The sequence below is a fragment of the Aegilops tauschii genome, chromosome 2 (assembly GCF_002575655.3).
Source record: "Aegilops tauschii subsp. strangulata cultivar AL8/78 chromosome 2, Aet v6.0, whole genome shotgun sequence".
Taxonomy (NCBI): domain Eukaryota; kingdom Viridiplantae; phylum Streptophyta; class Magnoliopsida; order Poales; family Poaceae; genus Aegilops; species Aegilops tauschii.
Window position 1 is genome coordinate 233,433,248 of NC_053036.3, and position 9,656 is coordinate 233,442,903.

Sequence of the window (9,656 nt, forward strand, 5' to 3'; positions counted from 1 at the left end):
TTCACCATAGGAGCCGGCCTTGACCAGGGACAAGAAGAAGCCTTGGTGAGCTTCTTGCGCGCGAACAAGGAGATATTCACGTGGGAGCCCAATCAGCTGGTGGGGGTCCCGAGAGAGGTGATCCAGCACCATCTAAGGGTATGCCCCAACATACGCCCCGTGAAACAGCGATCCAGACGGTAGTCCACTGAGAAGTAGGCCTTCATCGTCCAAGAGACACGCAAGCTGGAGGCGGCAGGCGGCATTCGGGAAGTTCGATATCCCGAATGGCTGGCAAACCCTGTCGTAGTGCCAAAGAAAGGCAGGAAGGAGCGGATGTGCGTCGACTTCACCAAACTTAACAAAGCCTGCCCCCAAGATCCGTTCCCGCTCCCACGCATCAACCAGATTGTCGACTCCACCGCCGAGTGCGACTTGCTGTGCTTCCTGGACGCGTTCTCAGGGTATCATCAGATCAAAATGGCGATGGAAGATGTGGAGAAGACAGCTTTCCTAACACCATGTGGGGTGTACTGCTACACCTGCATGCCCTTCGTGTTGTGCAACGCAGGAGCCACCTTCCAGCGGTTGACGCACATCGCCCTGGGGGTGCAGCTCGGGAGGAACACAGAGGCCTACGTTAACGACATAGTGGTAAAGTCTCGCGAGGCGAGGACATTGATTCAAGATTTGGAGGAAACCTTCGAGAGCCTGCGCCGGGTGAACGTGAGGCTTATCCCGGAGAAGTGCGTGTTCGGTGTCCCCTTTGGCAAGCTGCTGGGATTCCTCGTGTCCCACAGGGGGATCGAGGCGAACCCTGAGAAGATCAAGTCCATCGAGGACATGAGCCCGCCATAGACCCTCAAAGAGATGCAAAAGCTAGCGGGGCGGGTGACCGCATTAGGGCATTTCATCTCCAAGCTGGGAGAGCGCGCCTTACCCTTCTTCAAGCTCATGAAGAAGGAAGGCCCGTTCGAATGGACCCCGGAGGCCGATCAGGCCTTCCAAGACCTCAAGAAATACCTTACCAGCCCCCCCCTCCCCGTGATGGTGGCACCACGGCCTCTTGAGCCTCTGGTACTCTACCTTGCCGCCACCCCATACTCCGCCAGCGCAGCGCTAGTGGCGGTCAGGGAGGAACGCCAAGCCAAGGGCGCGCCGCGCCAAGCCGGAGCAGAAGTGGCACAGGGTGAGGAGGATACAGCAAAGGCATCAGCTGGGGAAGACAAAGCTCGGCAGGAAAACGTCGCAGAAGCTCCTAAGGACAGCCAAGTCTCGAGAAACCCTCCACCTCAGGAGATGCACCAATCTCCGCAGGACCCCAGCCTCGATAGTGCGCCAGCCCACGTCGAACACCCAGTGTACTTCGTCAGCACCGTGCTGAGAGACGCAAGAGCACGCTACCCCATGCCTCAGAAGCTCCTGCTCGCACTCTTGGTGGCCTGGCGCAAGCTGCAACACTACTTCCAGGGGCACCCGATCAAGGTCGTCTCAGCTTACCCATTGGAGAGGGTACTCAGGAGCCCAAATTCGGCTGGAAGGGTCGCTGAGTGGAATATCGAGCTGCAAGAATTCCAGTTAGAGTTCAGCACTACCACGGTCATCAAGGGGGCTGCGCTCGCTGACTTTGTGGCAGAGTGGACGGATGCCCCGACACTTGAGGAATGGGAGGACTGGTCCACCTCCCCAGGGTGCGAGGCTCCAGACGGCTGGGTCATGTATTTCGATGGCACTTTCGCGCACCAGGGTGCGGGAGCCAGAGCGGTGCTCATCTCACCCACCCAGGACAAGCTCTACTACGCCGTGCAACTCTGCTTCCAGCACGGCGAGAAGGTCTCCAATAATATCGCAGAATACGAAGGCCTCATAGCTAGCCCGAAGGCTGCAGCAGCTCTGGGGGTGAAGCGCCTTACCATCAGAGGCGACTCGCAACTCCTCGTCAACTTCTCCAACAAGGTGTACGAGCCAAAGGACGAGCACATGGAGGCCTACCTCGCGGAAGTAAGCAAGATGGAGAAGTTGTTCTCAGGTCTCGAGCTGCAGCATGTGCCCCGGGGCACCAAAAAAGAAGCCGACGACATCGGCAGGAGAGCATCCCAGCAGCTACCACAAGAGCCTGGTGTCTTTGAGGAGCGGCTCTTCAAGCCATCAGCTACGCCACCCGTTTCAAGCACTACTCAGCCTCGGGAGGAGCTCCCACAGCCTCCGGTCATGGGAGCCCCGGCCTGTGGCCCGACCTCAGGAGCTCGGCTGCTCTTGGCACTTGAGCCCCAGGAGGAATGCTGGACTAAGGAATTCAAGGAGTGCCTGACACACGGGGCGCTACTGGAGATGGAAGAGGACACGGAGCGCATGGCCCGGCAAGCCACGGCATACTGCATTCAAGACGGCGAGTTGTACAGGAAACGGCCGAACGATGTCACGCTGCGCTGCATCTCCAGCGATCAAGGAAGGGAGCTGCTGATTGACATACACGGCGGGGACCGCGGGCATCACTCGTCGTCACGGACCCTCGTCGGCAAGGTGTTCCGCAGTGGATTCTATTGGCCTACAGCGCTCAACGACGCAGCCGAGCTGGTGAAGTCCTGCGAGGCTTGCCAATTCCATGCCAAGCAAATCCATCAGCCTGCTCAGGGCCTCCAAACCATCCCTCTCACATGGCCGTTCGTAGTCTGGGGGCTGGACATCTTAGGCCCGTTCCCACGGGCGCCAGGGGACTATCGCTATCTCTACGTCGCCATCAACAAGTTCACCAAGTGGGCGGAAGGGAAGCCGTCCGTACCATCCCAGCCGGCTCTGCCGTCAAGTTCATCAAGGGCCTCATGAGCCGCTTCGGGGTCCCCAACCACATCATCACAGATAACGGCTGGCAGTTTACTAGTAACCTCTTCAAAACCTACTGTGCTAACCTTGGAACGCAGATCTGCTACGCTTCGGTGGCCCACCCCAGGAGCAATGGTCAGGCTGAGCGCGCCAACGCAGAGGTCCTGAGGGGCCTCAAGACCAGGACCTTCAAGAAGAAGCTGGAGGCCTGCGGCAGGGGCTGGCACGACGAGCTCCAGTCCGTGTTGTGGTCCATCCGCACCACCGCTACCAAGCCAACGGGCGAGACTCCGTTCTTCCTCGTCTACGGAGCCGAAGCAGTCCTCCCTCACGAGGTCAAGCATCGCTCCGCGCGGGTCCTGGCGTTCGACAAAACGCAGCAGGACGCCATGCGGGGTATGGATCTCGTGCTGGGGGAGGAACATCGTCGCGAAGCTGTAATAAGGTTGGCAAGGTACCAGCAAGCGCTGCGGTGTTACCACTGCCGCAACATTCGCTCCAAGACGCTCGAGACGGGTGACCTGGTCCTGAGGCGGGTCCTCTCAAGGGAAGGGTTGCACAAGCTTTCACCCATGTGGGAGGGCCCATTCAGGGTCGTCCACATCTCCAGGCCTGGCGCCGTGCGCCTGGAGACGCAAGAAGGGACACCTATCTAAAACGCCTGGAACATCCAGCACCTCCGGAATTTCTACCCATGAAGCAAGGCCTAGAGCCTGTGAAGAAAGGCCCAGAGCCTGTGAAGAAAGGCCCAGAGCCTGTGAAGAAGGCCCGGTGCCTGTGAAGAATCGCCGCCCGTGACACTCTCACGTAATAATGAGTTGGGGCTGTACACGCCCCGGAGTCTCAGGAGCGCTGGCCTCAGGCCATGGGGCTCCCGCCCATGCCTAGTGGCAGCAGTTAGCTCCGCGCTGGTGAGAAGACTTGAAGACTAGATTAGGTGCCGGACGCGGCTTTTCATTTGCTTTCCGTAGTTGGCTCGCATTTCCTTAATCGAAGTTGCTCTTGGTGTTCATTGCTCATTTGATTCCCAAGCCTTTTACCGCATTTTTCGGCTCTGGTTTGCTCGTGTTCTCTCTCTCGCATACCTCGCGAGGGGGCTAGGCAGGTGCCCTCGCGAGCATTTTTCTTCTCTCTGCCTTCTCGTGAGCCACCCTCGTTCGAGCCTGAAAGCTGGTGCATCTCTACTAATCCGTGCCCCTCGGGTACCGCGATACAAAGCGCCAAGTCGAGGCTTAGGAGGACGGCAAATCCTCTAGCGCACCCCCTAACGAATTTTTTGCAGTTTCTGAGCAAACGCAGACACCTCGTGAGGGAAAGGGCGTCCCAAACGCACCAGGTTAAGTTATCTTTGCGCAAAATAACAACACGGCATGGGAATAACACACACAGTGCAATAACCAAAGAACCACAGTTTGATACACGCCCCTCTGGGCCCATACTGGTTTCGTTTTCTCATGCAGGGAAAAAGAGCTAAACAAAACGGCGTTGCAGCAATCCGCGGAGGTAGGCCCTTAGCGACGCCCCAAGCCTAGCCAGACCCCTCCTCGCACTTCACGGAGGCGCCGCGACGAGATGACCCGCTGCCTCCTTCGAAGCGGGCGCAGTGGTGCGCCGGCTGGTCGTAGCCACCGCTGCTGGAGCTGTCGCCGGAGGAAGAGCCGCCGTAGCTGGAAGAGACGCGGTCGCCGCCGAAGGCAGGCTCGCCCTCATCCTCGTCACGACCGTCACCCAGGCCAAGCACCTCCTCACCGTCGTTCGTCTCAGGGCAGCACCCGGCGCGGCGATCATCTTCCCCAAACACCTTCACATAGAGGGTCGATCCACCGTCATACTTGAAGTGGAGCGTGCACCGCCTGCCCAAGCCGCGCGCGCGGGCGAACGTCTGCCAGCCGCGGGCCAGGGCTATGTTGCCCGTGGCAGAAGTCTCGACCGCGACCCCAAGAGGCCTTGCTGTAGCAACCATCCGCCTGGACCCGGGGGCGGCAGTTCATCGACAAAGAAGCGCGGAAGCTGGAGCCAGTTGCCGGCCGGGTTCTCCGACCAGACGACGAACTCCGGCGACACCTCCACTGAATGGAAGCGTGGGCAGGGAGGCCACGCAACCATTGCACGCCTCCCCTTGTCAGCTAGACCGCCATGGTTGGAACGATCCCCTCCGCGTGCCCCGCCGCCGCCTCGACGGTGGGCCACGCGGGGGGTCGCGGCGTACTTGCGCGGACGGCCGCGACCGCGCTTGGGCGCCGGGGAACCGGGGCCCTCACGAGGGGCCTTCCGCTTCTCGGCGGCAGAGAACTTCCTTCGTGGTGCCATCGGTGGCACTGCAAGCAATGGATCAAGGAAGAAGCAAGCAAGCGAGGAGGAGATGGGCGACGGGGGCTCCGCCCCCCTCCCCATTTATAGCAAGAGAAGGCCAACCGGCGCCTCCCACGATCACAGGTAAGGATGGTTTTCCTTGCATGTCGCAGGGACTTGTCAAGTCATGCAGTTTCCGAGGCAGCGTGGGGAAGCGGAGACGCCCATGTCCAATCAACCGCCATGCGTCAACCGAGGTCGTAGGCTTTTGGGGCCCGCGGCACTTCAAACTTGACCCTTGGCTTCGCCGTGAAGCCAAGCCCGAGCGCACCTTGGGCCCGGGGGCTACTGTCGGCGTTCTGGGAATGGGGGTCCCCAGACTTGCCTGCCTGCGGCGCATTGCGTGGCTAAGCCAGTAGGCCGTATGGCCCATGTTCATCAACAAGGCATCCAAGACCCTCCTGAGGGTCCGAGCCTCGCGAGGGGGACGACGCAAGACCTCCTCTCGAGTGGCCTAGCCAGGCAGGCTCACGAGGAGTGGAGATATCAAGGCAGGGCAAACCTCATGAGGATCTCATAACGTGAGCCATGACGAACGACACCAGGCGGGTGCCAAGCGGGCGCCAGCGCGCGCAACCTCCTTATTTCCTATTTGGTGCTAAGGAGGCTAGCGCAGGCGAAGAGTACCGAGGCATCAGGAAAAGGTTGCTATATTGGTGCAACGAGACCAAGACCAGGAGGACGGCAAGACGGAGGTCATCGTGGAGCCCAAGACGGCGTCACCACCAGAGCTTTTCGCAGGCGAAGACCGCTTTTGTCAGGATAGCTTGTACTAGTTGTCCCCCTTCAAATTTGTGCGCCGTTGTTGGCTCCCTTCCCGCTCGATATTTGGGAAGAGGACCAGGGCCTATATAAGTAGAGCTAGCCACCATAGTAGAGGGGCTCATCTGATCTTAGCTTGATCCAACCCGATCGAGAGCCTACCCTAGCCACAAGAACACCTCAACCTCAAGAGGCTGTTCTTCCCTTGTACTGTTCATCATCAGCCATAGAGGCAATCCACCACCACCACACTGGAGTAGGGTATTACAACACGACGGTGGCCCGAACTAGTATAAACCTCGTGTCTCTCTGTGTTGTGAGTTCATCGAGTTCGTCCGCGAGATCTTAGCGAGCTAGGGCGTAGATTGGTAGGAGGGAAAGACTTCGCGCGCACCCCAGTGTTCGAACCTTAAGGGTTTGCCGAAACCCCACATCCGACAACGTGGATGCCCTGGTCACGGAGTTCGCCCCTGAAGATGACGCGACCGTGATGGTCATCGGAGAAGGCAGCCCGGACGATGATGATGAAGAAGATGGTAGCGACAGCTCGGGTGGCGGGGATGAAGACAGCAAGGACAGCGAAGAGGGTCGCGCCTCCGGCTAATCTCGCGTTTCCCTTGCATTAACCTGTGTAGAAAGGGAAACCACCGGGCGTGGCCCTGTGGGGTGTGAAAGCATTTTGAAGGGGGGGCTTATCATGTATGAAACAGAGTGTATGAAATGATGGCACGCCTTTTGTGGACAGGGCTTGAGATGTATCATCACGGGCCCGCGGAGCTCCTGAGCTGTGTAGTTGTCACGCCTTACCTTGGTTCCGCTGGTCTTGGGTGTGCCTTGACATCCCGGTCGAACCTTCCTCCGAGGCGAGCCTTTAGGGGCTCACGAGACTCTGGGCCTCCCGAGAAGCCTGCTGATCCGTTGGAGAGGGCCTCGCGAGGAGCGGGCGTTGGACTACGGCAGGACGTGCACGCAGCAATCCTGTGGCGAGTGCCCTCTTGGCCCCGAGGGGATCCTATCCGGGCCGCCCGGACATGACTAGCGTTGTCCGCCGACCAGCCCACGCTCGCGGGGCGCTTGCAAAGGGGGTGCAGCAGGCGTGAGCCTCAAAGTAAAACACGCAACCAGAATGAAGGAAATTGGCACGAACAAGAGAAAACATCCCCCATTTTAGATAACACAAAAGAACTTCAAATCACTGTCCAAAAGGCGGTGAATCGGGTTACAGAAAAAGGGACGAAAGCAATCAGCCGCGTCCAGCACCTAGATAGTCTTCCCACCAACCAAGAGCTAAGTGCTTTCAGTGGATGTGAGCATAGTCTTTGGGGGAAAGTGTCGACGACCAGCGCGGAGCATGGTGCTTCCACTTGGACGTGGGCGGGAGCCCCCGAGGCCCGGGGGCGGCACTTCGGAGACTCCGGGGCTTGTACAACCCCACTCATTATTACGTGAGAGTGTCACGAGTGGAGACCTTCACAGGCGTGAGCCTTACTTCATATCGCCTGGCGAGGGCCCCGCCCTGCGCGTCCCCCGACCACCGTTGGGGCGTCCGGAAACCAGGACAAGACCAAGGGGCAACGAAGACGCTGCGGTGAGCATGGGTCCTCTACCGGGGGTAAGGGCTCACCAGCGCCTCCCCTAGCAGATGACCTACCTCTGTGTGACGCCTTGCTCCATGCGGCACGGGGGAGGTCCCGCCTCCGGGCCCCTCCCGCGCAGCTCCCAGTGTGCTGCTCCCGCCGTGAGCGGAGCCACCACCCTAAGGCCTCCGGCTCATGCTGTGGACGGGTTCACATGCGGTCCATGGTTTGCATAAGCATGCCCCTGAGATATCGGCTGTACCCTGCGGTCGTTGTCATCGAAGGGGTCGGTGAAGCTTCCGGGCGGCTCGCGGAAAACCCCAGCCTCTAGCGTCCCTTCTCCCAGCCCGGCTCGGGGAACGAGCTGAGGTCTTCCTCCGGTGTGTACTCCAGGTCCATCATGTGGGGCACGTAGGCTTCTGAAGTTGTTGCGCCAGAGCCTTCGCCTGGGTGCCCCACAGATTGGGCCACCAGGCCCCACGCCTGGCCCTGGTGGCTGCCGGGTGACACCCCCGCGCGGCCCCGCAGGGGACTGCCAGAGCTTGCCCCACCTGAAGGAGGTGCAGTTGTGGCAAGACGAGTAGCACCGCGGGCCGTGTTGTCGCTGTCGAATCCCTCAGTTGCCCCAGGGGGCGCGCGGACACGTCGGGGCCCGTCGCGTGCCCCTGCCGCCACCTGAGGCGTGGGCAGGGAGCAGAAGGGCGCCATACCTCTGCAGGCGGCGTCAAGCAGTTCGGTGACCCACTCCACCAGGGCGTCGCGGAAGCCCTCCGCCAACCTGCAACGTAGCAGCTCCTGTGCCACGATGATCGCGAATCGCATGTTCGCCTACTACCGACGAGTGTGTGGTGCTACCGCCGCGCCATAGCCTGATGATCGCATGGTGGCATGCGTATGCCGTGGTGCGAGGGCGGACCGCGCCGGCCCGCGCCGCCCGCGTCCGGCGGGGTTGGGCGGCGTGCGAGCCGCCTAGAGCGCGGAGTGGAGGTCTTCCTGGGCGGATGACACCACCCTGGCGGGCCAGGCGGCCCAGTGCTTGGCATGAGCCCTAGGATCGTCTGCCATCGGGACTGTAGGGAGATGGCGGGCCGGCTGGAAGAACAGGACCTCCGACGCACCCCTACCTGGCGCGCCAAATGTTAGATTCAGGGTTCCGCAGACCCTTGAGAGGTTCGAACTCTAGGGTGCGTGCGAAGACCTCGTCCTCCCTAGGCTGCCTGCTCCCCGAATCCATGGCCTAGCTGGTCGAACCCAATGAACAAGCGACACAGCTGTTTATTCTGGTTCGGGCCACCTTGCGGTGTAATATCCTACTCCAGCTTTGTGGTGGATTGCCTCAAGGGGCCGTGGTAAACTTGTACAGCGGACAAAGAGCCACAGGAGGCGAGGTGTTCTTGGGCTCGATGAGCTGATGGATGAGAGGATGGTCTGAATGATCCGTCCCCTTCTCTAGTGGTGGCTAAGTCCTATTTATAGTGGCCTTGGTCCTCTTCCCTAGTGTAGGCGGGAAGGGATGCCACAATGGCCAAATTTGAAGGGAGACAACTAGTACAAGCTATCCTGACAAAAGCGGTCTTCGCTTGCAAAAGCATTTGGTGGTGACGCTGGGGTGGGCTCCGCGATGACCTCCATCCTGCCGTCCTGGCGGTCTTGGTCTTGTTGCACAGATATGGAAACTTTTGCTTGATTCCTTGGGACCCCGCGCCTGCGCTTGCCTCCTTATCACCGAAGAGGGAACTGGTACACTGCGCTCGCTGGCACCCGCCTGGCCTTGGTCATTGTGGCTCACGTCATGTGAACCTTGCGAGGTGCTGCTTGCATTGATATCTTCGCTCATCGGGAGCCAGCCTAGTGAGCCCCCCAAGGAGGTCTTGGTGTCATCCGCCTCGCGAGGCTTGGCCCCTCGTGAGGGTATTGGGCTGTTGTTGCTGAAGCTGGGCCGTACCAGGCCGTCGATGGAGCCATCCGTGTGCTGCAGGCAGGCAAGTCGGGGTACCCCCATTCCAGGACGCCGACATATATATGATATATACATGACTCTGTTTCACACACATTGCATATGTTACGTTTTTTGTTTGAGATATCATCGACACATTGCCTCTGTTTCGCACAAACCATATCTCTCACACCCACCCATGTACTTACCTGCACCTAAAGAAGAGG